A 13,502-nucleotide genomic window follows, 5' to 3' on the forward strand; every position below is an offset into this window, starting at 1 on the left:
TGTTCCAAGCAAGGTGGAGGAGAAGATGAAGGGAAAAGGGAAAACAGACAACTTCTGTTTATATCTCATTGGGCACCACATATGCAAGGAATCCTGGGAAATATTTTATAGCTGAGTACAGTGATTCACCGAATAATGAAGGTGTACTCTGTTTTCGAGAAAGAAATGAATGTTGAATAGGCAACTACTGGTCTCTGCACAGAGACCCATGTCCCCATCTTCTTTTATTTTTACATAACACCTAGATGGTGCTCAGTAACCGCTGGTGGACAGTTTAATGCAGAGAAATAGAGAGTGGAAAAAGATGATTTAGAAAACTGATAAATGAAGAAACTGAAGAGACAATAGCCACATGCGATTTCTAATTTATAAGTATTTTTACAAAAGCAAAATACCCACTGTCTTCTCCTTAAAAAAACCCTGCTGTTATTCAGGCATCCTGTATGGAATGCGTGAAAAATGAACATCAAGATTAAGAAAATGAGGCCAAGTCATTTCAAATTATTTTGAGTAGGTTCATGGTTGTTTCTTTCAGTCTTTATTCTTTGCATACATTTTATTTCCATTTACAAAATTGGAATCATAAAATGTTCTGTTTTGCAAAAGGACTCATTGCAAACCATCACTTCTGACAAAATGACCAGTACTCAGGCATATCTTATGATCACTTAGAGAAAAAGGGTAGATTATATTTCCAAAAGAAATTAGTGCTATGCATTTCCGCAACTGTCTTTTGAGTTTCTCATTTTGACTTGTAAAATAATTCAAATGCTTTAAAGAAAAAATCTATGGTAATTACTGGAAGTGTTTCACCAGCCCCCTGATTGACATCCGGAGAGGGTCTTGGTTTGAGATTAAAAGCACATTTTGTAAGTTAAAATTTTGATATGTATTTTCAAATTTAGAAGTTTGAATGAATGATACATGGAACACCTGTAAACCCTATACACAGCATTACTAGTTGTTTATAATTTGGCCCATTTGTTTTATCATTCTCTCTCTCTTCCCCCACCCCTCCCCCTCTCTTTTCCTATAGTATGTAGGTATGATTTTTTTCCAGAAACTTTGGGAGTAAATTAGAGATATCATATGTTAAGAGACCCCTAAATATTTCAGAATATTTTCTGAAAAAATGATTTTCTCTTATATAACCACAAGAAAATGATCAGAACAAGAAGTCAACACTGATACAATACTGTTATATAATATATGATCCAATAGGCAAATTCCATTAATTGTCCCAATAACATCCTTCATGTGTGCATACTCAGTCACTTGCATGCTCAATCACTTCAGCCGTGTCCAACCCTATGGAATATAGCCTACCAGGCTTCTCTGTCCATGGGGATTTTCCAGGTATGAATACTGGAGTGGGTTGTCATGCCCTCCTTCAGGGGATCTTTCCGACCCAGGGATCGAATCTGCATCTGTTATGTCCCCTGCACTGGCAGGCGGGTTCTTTACCACTAGCACCACCTGGGAAGCCTTTAACGTCTTTTATAGCTATTTTATTTTCCCAGGCCAGCATCCATTCTTAGACAGTGTATTGCATTTGGTTGTCATGCCTCTTTAATCTGGAACATCCATCGTTCCTTCTATTTTCTATTTATTTACCTTTGGCTATGCTGGGTCTTCATTGCTACATGCAGGCTTTCTCTAGCTGTGGCGTGTGGGAGCCACTCTGCAGTTGCGGTGCACGGGCTTCTCATTGAGGCGGCTCCTCTTGTGGAGCATGGGCTGCAGGGCGCTCCAGCTTCAACAGCTGTGGTATGTGGGCTCTAGAGCATATAGTTGTGGTGCATGGGTTTAGTTGCTCTGCGGCATGTGGAATCTGCCCAGACCAGGAATCAAACCCGTGTCCCCTGCATTGGCAGCTGGATTCTTAACCACTGGACCACCAGGGAAGTTCCCTTCTATTTTCATTAGTTGCCATTTTACTATGAGGACAGGCTTCTCTCCTAAAAGAGATTTTCTGATGCTGTGTGGCTATATATTTCTTTCTTTTCCCTTCCAGTCTAATTGAGTTATAATTTACATATAGCACTGTATACATTTAAGGTATACAGCATGATGATTTGACTTACATACATCATGAAATGATACCACAATAAGTTTAGTGAACATCGATACAGCTTTAAAAAATAGAAAAAAAAACTTTCTCCTTGTGGTGAGAACTCTTAGGATTTACTCTAACAGCTTTCATTTATAATGTACAGCCGTGTTAATTATACTTACCATGTTGTAATTACATCTGTAGTACTTATTTGTCTTGTAACTGGAAGTTTGTATTTTTTAACTACTTTCATCCAGTCTTCCCCATCCCCATCTCTGGTAACCACAAATCTGATCTCTTTTTCTTTGAGTTTTTGGTCTGTTTCTTTTTGAAGTATAATCATCCTAAAACACTTAGTTCCTGGTACGCAACAAAGTGATTCAATATTTCTATACATTTCAAACTGATCACTATGATGTCTAGTTTTCATCTGTCACCATACAAAGATATTACATAATTATTGACTTTATTCCCCATACTGAACATTTCATATCTGTGACTCATTTATTTTTAACTGCAAGTTTGCACCTCTCAGTCTCCTATTTCTCTCTTCCCCTCACCCCTCTGGCTACCACCTATTTGTTCTCTGTATATATGAGTCTGTTTCTGTTATATTATGTTTGTTCATTTGTTTTTTAGATTCTACATGTAAGTGAAATCTACAGTGTTTGTCTTTCTCTGTCTGACTTAGCAGTTTTTTTCTCTGCATGACTTAGTATTTCACTTAGCATAATACCCTCTAGGTCTAGCCATGTTGCAAGATTTCATTCCTTTCTATCATTAAGTAATATTCCATTGCACATATATGCCACATTTTTATCCATTCATCTATTAGTGGTCACTTAGGTTGTTTCCAAATCTTAGCTATTGAAAATAATGCTATAATGAACATAGGTGTGCACATATCTTTTCAAATTAGTGTTTTCATTTTCTTCTCATAAATACCCAGGAGTGGAATTACTGGATCCTATGGTAATTCTGGAGGCTGTATGCTTCTGAGACTTTGTCTTAGTCTGCTAGGGCTGTTATCATCAGATGTCATGGACTGGGTGGCTCAAACAACAAAAATTTATTTCTCAAAGTTGTGAAGGCTGACAAGTCCAAGACCACGGTGCCAGCCAATTCAGTTACTGATGAGAGGTCGTTTCATGGCTTCAGTCATCCACCTTATTGCTGTATCCTCATGAGGTGTAGACAGTGCACTGACGTCTCTCACTCTATTTATAAGGGTGTTAATTCTGCCATGGAGTCTCCACCCTCATGATGGTGGTGGTTAGGTTGCTAAGTCGTGTCCGACTCTTGCGACCCCATGGACTAGAGCCTGCCAGGTTCCTCTGTCCATGGGATTCTCCAGGCAAGAATACTGGAGTGGGTTGTCATTTCCTTCTCCAGGCCACCTTCATGATTTCATCTAAAAGTAATTACCTCCCAAAGGCCCCAGCTCCTAATACCATCACATTGGGAGGTTAGGGCTTAGGTAAATAAGTTTAGGGGGGACACAAATGTTCAGTCCATAATAGGCTTCATAACGAAAAAAAATATCCCCATTGTAAGAAGATAGTGCCTCTCTTGGGCTAGGTAGTCAAAGTTAAAGCTCATGCCTAGTAAAAATGATTCCTTACTCTATTCTCTATAATATAACCCTTTAATTTTATTCTTATTTCTACTGTCAAATGCTTTGGGAATTTGGTCACTCTCCTCTTGTTTAGCACTGAAGTCTGTTTCTCACTTGTTGCTATTAGACAAATCTGGATTTAAATTCTGTATTTCCAGTTGTGTGTGTGACATGAAATACCTTCTTTGGACTTCAGTCTGTTTGCCTATAAAATAGGCATGACTTAAGCCTATTTCAAAAGTGTTGTTGGGAGTGGGAGGAATAAATGCGATAATGTATGTAAAGGTATGTAGCATGGTGCCTGATATAGGAAAGCAGTACCTGTCTTTAATTTAAAATTCCAATTTTTAGTGACCCAGTTTTGCAAGTTTCTTCACTTTCAGGAGGTCAGATGCTTGACTTGAACAGAGAAGTTAGATGAGCTTCTTAGATACGAAGTCTGCATCAAAAAGAGAAAGGTTTAGAGGTATCTACCAAGTTTTAGATCATTCATGTGGTTCTATCAGTTTTTTCCTATCTTCCTCTTTCTTTCCTTTCCTTTCTCACATATTGAATGGCATTTGCTATGTGCAGTCACCATTGTAGGCACTAGAGATGGAGCAGCAAATACAATTTCCTGAGCTGACATCAATTATTTTCAATCAAAGAAGACAGAGGATAAATATACAAACAGACTTTTTTGATAGTGCATGATAAGTACTATGAAAAAAAAAATAAAGCCAGGAAGGGAAATAAGGATTGTGAGAGGGGTTGCTATTCTATTAGATGGTCAGAGAAGACTTCACCAGCCCGGGGACATAGAGACATGAAGGAGATGCCAGAGCTGGTCATTAGAGTGAGTGAAGTAGAGCATTCCAGGCAGAGGAGATCTTTCAAAGAGAAGAAGTCTAAGGTAGAGGATGACTTCCCGATGGTTCAGCCAAGGGAAGCAGGAAGGAAACTAAGGCAGTTCTGTGGGGCACCGCAGCATGCCACCTCCCTCCTCCAAGTGTGTATGTAGGCACGAGCAGCATGGCTGGCTGGAGCTGAGGGCTGGTGGCAGCTGAGTGTGCTGGGACTTCCCTGGTGGGCTAGTGGTTTAAGACTCTGCACTGCCAATACAGCGGACCCAGGTTCAATCCCTGGTCAGGGAGCTAGATCCCACAGGTCAGAGCAAAGAGTTCCCCTGCCACAACCGACGACTCTGCATTCCTCAACAAAAATTGAAGATCCTGTGTGCCTGCCACAACTAAGACCTGGTGCAGCCAAATAAATAAATAAATATATATGTATGTACATATATATATATATATATATATATATATATATTTTAAGACATCTTTTTTTTTTTTAAAAAGGAAAAAGAAACATGTTTCAAGGAGCACAGAGAGCTGACAGCCTCCAGCTGTAGCATCTTCTAGATCCACCCCAGCATCCAGGGTGCAACATGTTTTCCCACTGAGTTGTCAGCCAGTGACTGAGCCTGGTAAAGATGGGTGTGACCACGGCCGTGCAGTATGGGACTCTTTGAAGAGCAGTCCTGGTGCCAGGGCTCCCTGTTAGGTTACCTGTGACATTTCCAGAGCTAAACCACAGTCTGAGGCTCTACCTAATAAATCACCTTTCCTTTGCACCAGGATCAGCCCTGCATCCTGGTTTAAAGTTTTTCCCAGCTCACTCCTACCCCTCCTCCTTTTACCTTCCCCTGACATTACCCCCCAACAAATTGCTTTTACTTCTGGATTTAAAAAGTGATTACAGATTTTTCTATTAAATGATAGTTTTAGTGATATAGAATTCTTTTATTTTTTGTTGAGCAATCATAATACGATGGTATTAAGTGACTAATAGTTACATAATCACAATAGAAAAAGATGTATATCCGTTTCATAATCAATAGGTAAAAAATAAAAGATAATTACAGTTGCAAGCCATAATGGAAACATGATTAACCTAATATAAATAATTACATACAATTTGGGGGGTTAAGTAGAGTGATGTGGTAAGTGGAAGTGCATACATGCACATTTTCATTGGCCCAGCCAGCCTGTGTGTCTTGCTGGTGCATTGAATCCATTTATATTTAATTTAATTATTGATATTTATGATCTTATTACTATTTTCTTAGGTATATTGGGTTTATTTTGTGTAGGTCTTTTCCTTCTCTTGTGTTTCCTGCCTAGAGAAGTTCTTTTAGCATTTATTGTAAAGCTGGTTTGATAGTACTGAATTCTCTGACCTTTTGCTTGTCTGGAAAGCTTTTGATTTCCCTGTCAAATCTGAAGGGGAGTCTTGCTGGGTAGAGTATTCTTAATTATAGGTTCTTCCCTTTCATCACTTTAAATATATCATGCCATTCTTTTCTTAAATTCTTTTACTGCCTTTTTTGTGTGTGTGACTAAGTTTTATTTGGGGCAAAAATAGGACTGCAACCCAGGAGAGAGCACCTCAGATTAACTCTGAGAGACCGCTCCAAAGAGACAGGGGAAGGTCAGTATATATGTGATTTTGGTGAGAGGGAATATATGCAATCAAGCACAAAGTTTCCCAATAAATTGCTTTTACTTCTAACCCCATCCTCATGTCTGTCTGCTGTCTAGAGAATCCAGACCTACAGAGGCAGAACAAAAATGCCCATGAGGAAATTTTGCAATAGCTCCAGTCCCTACATAAGTCAGGTACAGCATCATGGAGGTGAGGAAGGAGTACAGTTCATGGTGGTGTCAAGGGGTAACCAAAGTTTCCAGATAATTGTCATCAGCCCTACCCAAAGCCATCTTAAATAGTATACAGTCCAAGTGAAACTCTCCACTCGTTAAAATGCAAATGATTTCAAAGCAATTCCTATAGATACTCCCTTTAGTCAGACTGCTGTCCCTAAGCATTTCTTATATAGAAATTCTGGAGTTACCAACAGACAAGTTCCAAACTCTTAACCCACTTGGGAGTAATGAGGCTCCTACTGCTCAGTTACAATACTAGAATCCAAAGAGGCAGAATACGTTCAGAGAGGAGGAAGGAGGCACTCCTTTCCGTTGCTGGAAATCAAACCATGGGAGTCTGGACATTTCCTAGGCCTCCAGCTAAGAAGAGCATCTCTGTCTTCCACCCTAGGCTGTCGTCAGAGGCCACCATTTGGATCTAGCTCATTGTACTCCAATGACATTCCAACCAGAAACCATTCTCAGAGTTGAGTGAATCATACTGTTATCGCGGAGCTGAGTTTGCAGTTTAGGGCTCAGTCAGGCAACGAATCCAAAGATTTTCTGGGAAATCTCTAAAATCCCTCAGGAAAGCAAACACTCACTGGGAAAGAAGTGACTCTGGGCTGGGGTCACATGGAGGGCAGGTAAAAAGAGTAAATCCCCTTTATTTGCCAGGTACTGCCCTGTGTTTGTATGTCTAAAGCCACCCTGTGATGTCAGAATCATACTTTAAGCTTAGAAAAATGTGGTGTGGGAGGTTAAGTGGTTTTTCCAAGATCATAGTGCTTAGCAAATATCAAAGCTAGAATTTCAAACCAGGTCTTCCAACTCCAAATATTGTAATTTTTTCCCATGATTTTACTTCTGACCAACTGTTCTCTTGCCTTTATAAATATGCCTCTATTAATATTAATAACAGGGGATTCCCTGGTGGTCCAATAGTTAGGACTCTGCATTTCCATTGCAGGGGCTATAGGTTTGATCCCTGGTTGGAAACTAAGATCGTGCAAGCCAAGCAGTGTGGCCAAGAAAAGAAAAAAGTTTAATCTTATAGACACGTCTCTTGGCTTAGTTGCTTTAATAAAATCATGTCAACTTTCAGTCAGACCATGGTGGGGAAGCACTGTATGATATGCTGTTTGTTTGTTTTATTTGAATCTTTTGGCTATACCACAAGACATGTGTGATCTTATTCCCAGACCAGGGATCAAACTTATACCCCTTGCATTGGTAGCATGGAATCTTAACCCCCAGACTACCAGGGAAGTCCTAGGAAGCACTGTAATGAGCATTTGCTAGTTTGTGACATATCAATGTCTATTTTCCTCTTCTTTTAGTAAAGAAGAGGAAAGTGGATGCTGGTAAAGAGTATTCTAATTTGGTAAAGAGTATTCTAATTCCTCTCTGGTGAACTTCCCCTCCCTCACTGCAGTCCATGAGCTTTGGTTGGACTCTAACTCTGGCTTTAAGAATGGAGCCTATGACTCCTCCTGAAACTATGAGTGTACCTGTTCCCCTGGCTACTTCTACTGATTCATTTGTAGTCAGGACCAACTAGTCTTTTGCCAAAGCTACTGGGAGAAAAGCAAGCACTTACTCCCAGTTCATCTGAACCTGGGGGAAAGTAGACTGGAGCTGCTGGAGCTGTACTGTGGCTGTTGTTGAAGAGTCTGTCCAAGGATGGTGCTCACATAGCACAAGCAGAGCCAGGAGATGAATAGGGAGAGATGGGGTTTTGTTGTCATTTCCCCCCCAACTGGATCAGGCCATTCTTAAAGCCAAAACTGCCCCCGAGATCTGTCAGTTCTGTGACTCAACAAATTCTGTTTATATTTAAGCTAGTATAGGCTGTATTTTTTGCTAGTTTCAATTGAAAGAGGTGTCCCTGATAAAACAGACTTCCTCAGCTAAATTCAACCACTGTTAAAGTCAGTAAGGACTCATAACCCAATTAAAAATGGGCAAAAGGTTTGAATAGATGCTACAGACTAAATATTTATGTCCCCTTTAAATTCATATGTTGATACCTATTCCCCCAATGTAGTGCTATTAGGAGGTGGGGTCTTTGAGAGGTGATTAGGTTATGGCAGCAGAGCCCTCATGACTGGAATTAGTATCCTTGTAGAAGAAAGCCCAGGGAGGTCCCTTTCCCCTTCTGCCATGTAAGAACACCTGAAAAGACTGCCTTCTCTGAACTAGGAATTATGCTCTTATCAGACACCAAATCTGCCTGTGCCCTGATCTTGAATCTCCCAATTTCCTTAATTATGAGAAATAAGCTTCTGTTGTTTATATACTACTCCGTCTATGGTATTCTGTTATAACATTCTCAATTGATGAAGACAATAGACATTTCTCCAAAGCAGGTATAACAAATGACCAATAAGCTCTTGAAAAGATGCTCAGTGTCATTAGTCATTAGGGAAATGCAAACCAAAGCCACAGTAAGATGTAACTTCACAACTCCTAGGGTGGCTTCAATCAAAAATATAGGCAGTCACAACTGTTCACAAAAATGTGGAGAAGTTGAAACTTGTGTACATTGCCAGTGGGGATGTAAAATGATGCAGCTGTTTTGGAAAATACTCTGCAGTTTCTAAAATAATTAAACATTAAGTTACCATGTGACCAGCAATTTGACTTCTTATATACCCCAAAGAAATGAAAGGATATGTCTACAAAAAGCCTTGGATGAGAATGTTCATAACAATTGTACTCATGATAGCTTAAAAAATGGAAAACAATTCAAATACCCATCAACAGGAAATAGATAATCATGCTGTGATATAATCATACAAAGGAATCAGTTCAGTTCAGTCACTCAGTCATGTCTGACTCTGAAACCCCATGGACTGCAGCACGCCAGGCCTCCCTGTCCATCACAAACTCCCGGAGTTTACTCAAACTCATGTCCATTGAGTCAGTGATGACATCCAACCATCTCATCCTCTGTCGTCCCCTTCTCCTCCCGCCTTCAATCTTTCCCAGCATCAGGGTCTTTTCCAGTGAGTCAGTTCTTCTCATCAGGTGGCCAAAGTATTGGAGTTTCAGCTTCAGCATGAGTCCTTCCAATGAATATTCAGGACTGATTTCCTTTCGGATGGACTGATTGGATCTCCTTGCAGTTCAAGGGACTCTCAAGAGTCTTCTCCAACACCACAGTTCAAAAGCATCAATTCTTTGGCGCTCAGCTTTCTTTATAGTCCAACTCTCACATTCATACATGACTACTGGAAAAACCATAGCTTTGACTAGACGGACCTTTGTTGTCAAAGTAATGTCTCTGCTTTTTAATAACTATTCAGCAATAAAAGGAATGAGCTACTGATACATGCGAAAACATGAATGGATCTAGAAGTACACTGAATGAAAGCAACCAGACCTAAAATAATATGCTACGTGGTTTGATCCATTTATATGAAATCCAAGAACAGGCAAAACTAACCCATGGTGACAGAAGTCAGAAAGTGAGAAGGAAAGGTATTTATAGTAATTAGAAATGAACAAAAGGGTATGGAAACTTTAGGTGCTAGGTATATGGGTGTGTACAATTGTAAAACTTATTATTGAACTGAACCTTAAGATCTGTGCACTTTGCTTTAAAAACAATGAATACCATTATTTAAAATGTTGGCTGCTTTAAGGAATTCACATTTTTTTCCCTTAAGTTACAGAAAGTCCATACTAGTGAAGCAATAGAAGTTGTTCTGATCCATAAAACCATGAAGCACCATTAATATAGACCTTTCAGTGAACCCACAGAGATTTCCAGATTCATGCTGGGCAAGTTTGTACGTGACTCTGCAGTTTAGGATTTCCATCATCTTTCTGGGTTAATTAAACTGATTTTAATTTTCATTTCTTTTTTTAAAAATGTTTATTTATTTGGCTGTGCTATGCCTTAATTGCAGCATGTGGGATCTAGTTCCCTGACCAGGAATTAAACTCCAGCCCTCTGCATTGGAAAAGCAGAGTCTTAGCCACAGGACTACCAGGGAAGTTCCTGCTTTTTCATTTCTGATGAAGGGGAAAAAAAGCATCCACCAGACTTACGTGATCTGATATTTGTGAAAAGTTCTCCCATCCAAAAACATCTTTCCCCACCAGCTTGAGAATGGGCTGCACCCCTCCATTTTTCCTTTGATATAAAGCACTGAAGTGATAAATTACATGTTATATTAAATTTCCCCCAATGACTGTGTTAATGCAGGATTCATTTGCAAGGTTGCTTCTCCTCCTTCTTAGGGAGCCATCTCAACCCACTCCTGACTAAGGTGACCAAGTTACTCGAGGCCTCATCTCTCAACATAGACTGGAGAACATTTATAAACCATTACTTTCCAACTTCCACTCCTTTCTTAAAAAATTTGGTGACAGCATTCTTTATTTCACCAAACTTAGCTCAAGAGAGCAGGTGACTTCTATTTAAAAATTCAGAAATTAAAAAGATAATGAAAGCAATAAAATAGTGATTACCATCTTCAGATCACTCAGGTAAAGAGCCACCAACCCTTACAAAGTAAGTTTCTATTTTGGGTATAACTCATTCTGATTTCTTTAATTCTTTCTTTTCCTCATCCCATCTCCCAGCCTTATGCCTTATCACTTCAGTTCACTTCAGTTCAGTTCAGTTGCTCAGTCGTGTCCTTATCACTTACTACCTACTAATCAGTTTAGTTAACCCCGGAAAGACTATAGAAATCCTAACCTGCAGAGTCATGTACAAACTTGCCCAGCATGATTCCAGAAATCCCTGCGGGTTCACTGAAAGGTCTGTAATAATGGTGCTTCATGGTTTTATGGATCAGAACAACCTCTATTGCTTCACTAGTATGGACTTTCTGTAACTTAAGGGAAAAAAAAAATGTGAATTCATTTGGGAGAATGGAGAGGAGATATTACAAAAGAAAAATGGTATTACTTTCCAATACCAAGGAAATTCATTAGCAAACACATTAAAATGTGCTTGAGTAGTCATCACACTGAATTGCTTTGGAAAAGACCCTGCTTTGGAAAAACACAGGGCAAAAACATCTTCAGTGCTGGAGCTTGGCACCATGAGATAGCAGGATAACAAATGTCTTATTATTCCCTATGGTGCCTTAATACTTAGAGACATCTGCTACTATGTGTTTCTCCCTCCCATGAGTCACCTTTATTACAGTCTAACATTATGTTACTGCTATTTTCCATGTCCACCTGTTGCAGTGATAAGACACAGATGTACTCCTCCAGTATGTGGGAAACAAATTAATCTTAAGTCAGGATGCTGAGCTTTTGAGCTTCAGCTCTTACACTAACTACACAGTCTTGGACAAGTATCTCAAATTCTCTTGGCTTCAGTGTCTTCATATGAAAAATATAAAGTATAGTAGACATGGTACCCATGAAATGGAAGCTGGCTGGTCATTAGGGATTTCTCAGGCCATAGAGCCAATATGTAGAAAAGGGGTCCTTGTTAGCAGTAATTGGCTTGCTGTTCCATGGTGGCATAGGCAAGGCTCTGGTTAGAACTCAGGGACGCAGTGCACTCCCAGAGATATAGCCAGACAAAACTATAATTCCAAAGGATAACTGCATCCCCTCTGTTCATAGCAGCACTATTCACAATAGCCAAGACATGGAAACAACCTGAATGTCCATTGACAGATGAATGGATAAAGAAGATGTGGTGCATATACAATGGAAAACTACTCAGTCATAAAAGGAACAGAATAATGCCATTTGCAGCAACCTGGATGGACCAGAGATGTCAGACAGAGAAAGACAAATACCATATGATATCATTTTATATGTGGAATCTAAAATATGACACAAATGAACCTATCTGTGAAACAGAAATAGAATCATGGACACAGAGAAGAGACTGGTGGTTGTCAAGGGGGCGGAGGTTGGAAGAGGGATGGAGTGAGAGGCTGGGATTAGCAGATTCAAGCTTTCATATGTAGAACTGTTGAACTGTTTTCAGTATCCTGTGAGAAACCACAATGGAAAAGAATATTTGTAAAAAAAAAAGTATATATATATATATATATATATATATATATGTATGTATGTATGTATAACTGAATCACTTTGCTTTACAGCAGAAATTAACACAACATTGTAAGTCAACTGTACTTCAATTTTAAAAAGATTTTAAAAAAAGAACCCAAGGGTGCATTCTTTTGCCCAGAGGCCAAGTCTGCTCACTGGCAAAGTACATTTGCCTAAAATGAAGATAAGACTAACACACCTCATATCCCATATATATAAATTTTAGGTTTTAGAGAAGCAGTCAAAAGCATCTTTATTTCTCCAGCCTGGAACAAGGAGAGGGGTCAAAACAAAACAAACAAGCAAAAACATTCAGTCAAAGTGCTGATAGAAAATCACAAGAAAAGAAATAGGTGATAGAAGGTAGCCTTGAGTACCAGCTTAGGCCCTGTGACCTGCTGCAGAAGAGGGATTATATAAGCTATGTTTTATGTTACTTAGTCATGTTTCCCTTTCCCCCAGACCCCGTGCTTTAAAGGAAAAATAATGGAGGCAGCTAATGTTTTAGCTTCGGGTGAACATGTGACCAACTTCTCATCCCTCCAGATATACTCTCTATCCTTCTTCCTGATGCATCCCCTGGATGCATGTATGCTTAGTTGCTAAGTTGCACCCAACTCTTTTGCGATCCTGAGGACTGTAGGCCACAGTTCCTCTGTTGATGGGATTTTCTGGGCAGGAATACTGGAGTGGCTTGCCATGCCCTCCTCCAGGGGATCTTCCCCACGTAGGGACTGAACCCGTGTCTCCTGTGTTTCCTGCATTGGCAGGTGGATTCTTTACCATTGAGCCACCTTGGAAACCCATTCCCTGGGAGGTTGATCTAAATGTACTGCATCTCTTCCTTCTGGGTTCTAGTCCAGTTCAACAACAAGGGGGCTCGGAGAGAGGGTCAGAGGAAGGGAGAAGAGTCAGGTCAGCATATTTACGCTCTTGCTATAGTCACTGCTCTGTGAACGGGCTGCATCCTTCCACGAGAGGTCCCAGCTCCCATCAGGCAGCTCAGCGCAGAGCTCTTTCCTGGTTCTCACCCTGCCTTTCTCTCCCTGCCCCCAAAGCCTGCATGCGGTAATGGTGCTACTAAGTTACTAATACCAGGGTATTTTATTAACAC

General features: G+C 39.9%; 1 protein-coding gene and 1 non-coding gene across 2 annotated transcripts in view; both read left to right on the top strand.

Moving 5' to 3' along the window:
- Positions 1 to 13,502, top strand: part of JAK1 (Janus kinase 1) — a 243,689-nt gene that overhangs the window by 37,960 nt on the left and 192,227 nt on the right. The window lies entirely within an intron of this gene.
- Positions 4,728 to 4,801, top strand: TRNAG-GCC. Its single transcript has one exon. It is a non-coding gene; the product is annotated as a tRNA-Gly (tRNA).

The sequence above is a fragment of the Cervus elaphus genome, chromosome 20 (genome assembly GCF_910594005.1).
Source record: "Cervus elaphus chromosome 20, mCerEla1.1, whole genome shotgun sequence".
NCBI lineage: Eukaryota > Metazoa > Chordata > Mammalia > Artiodactyla > Cervidae > Cervus > Cervus elaphus.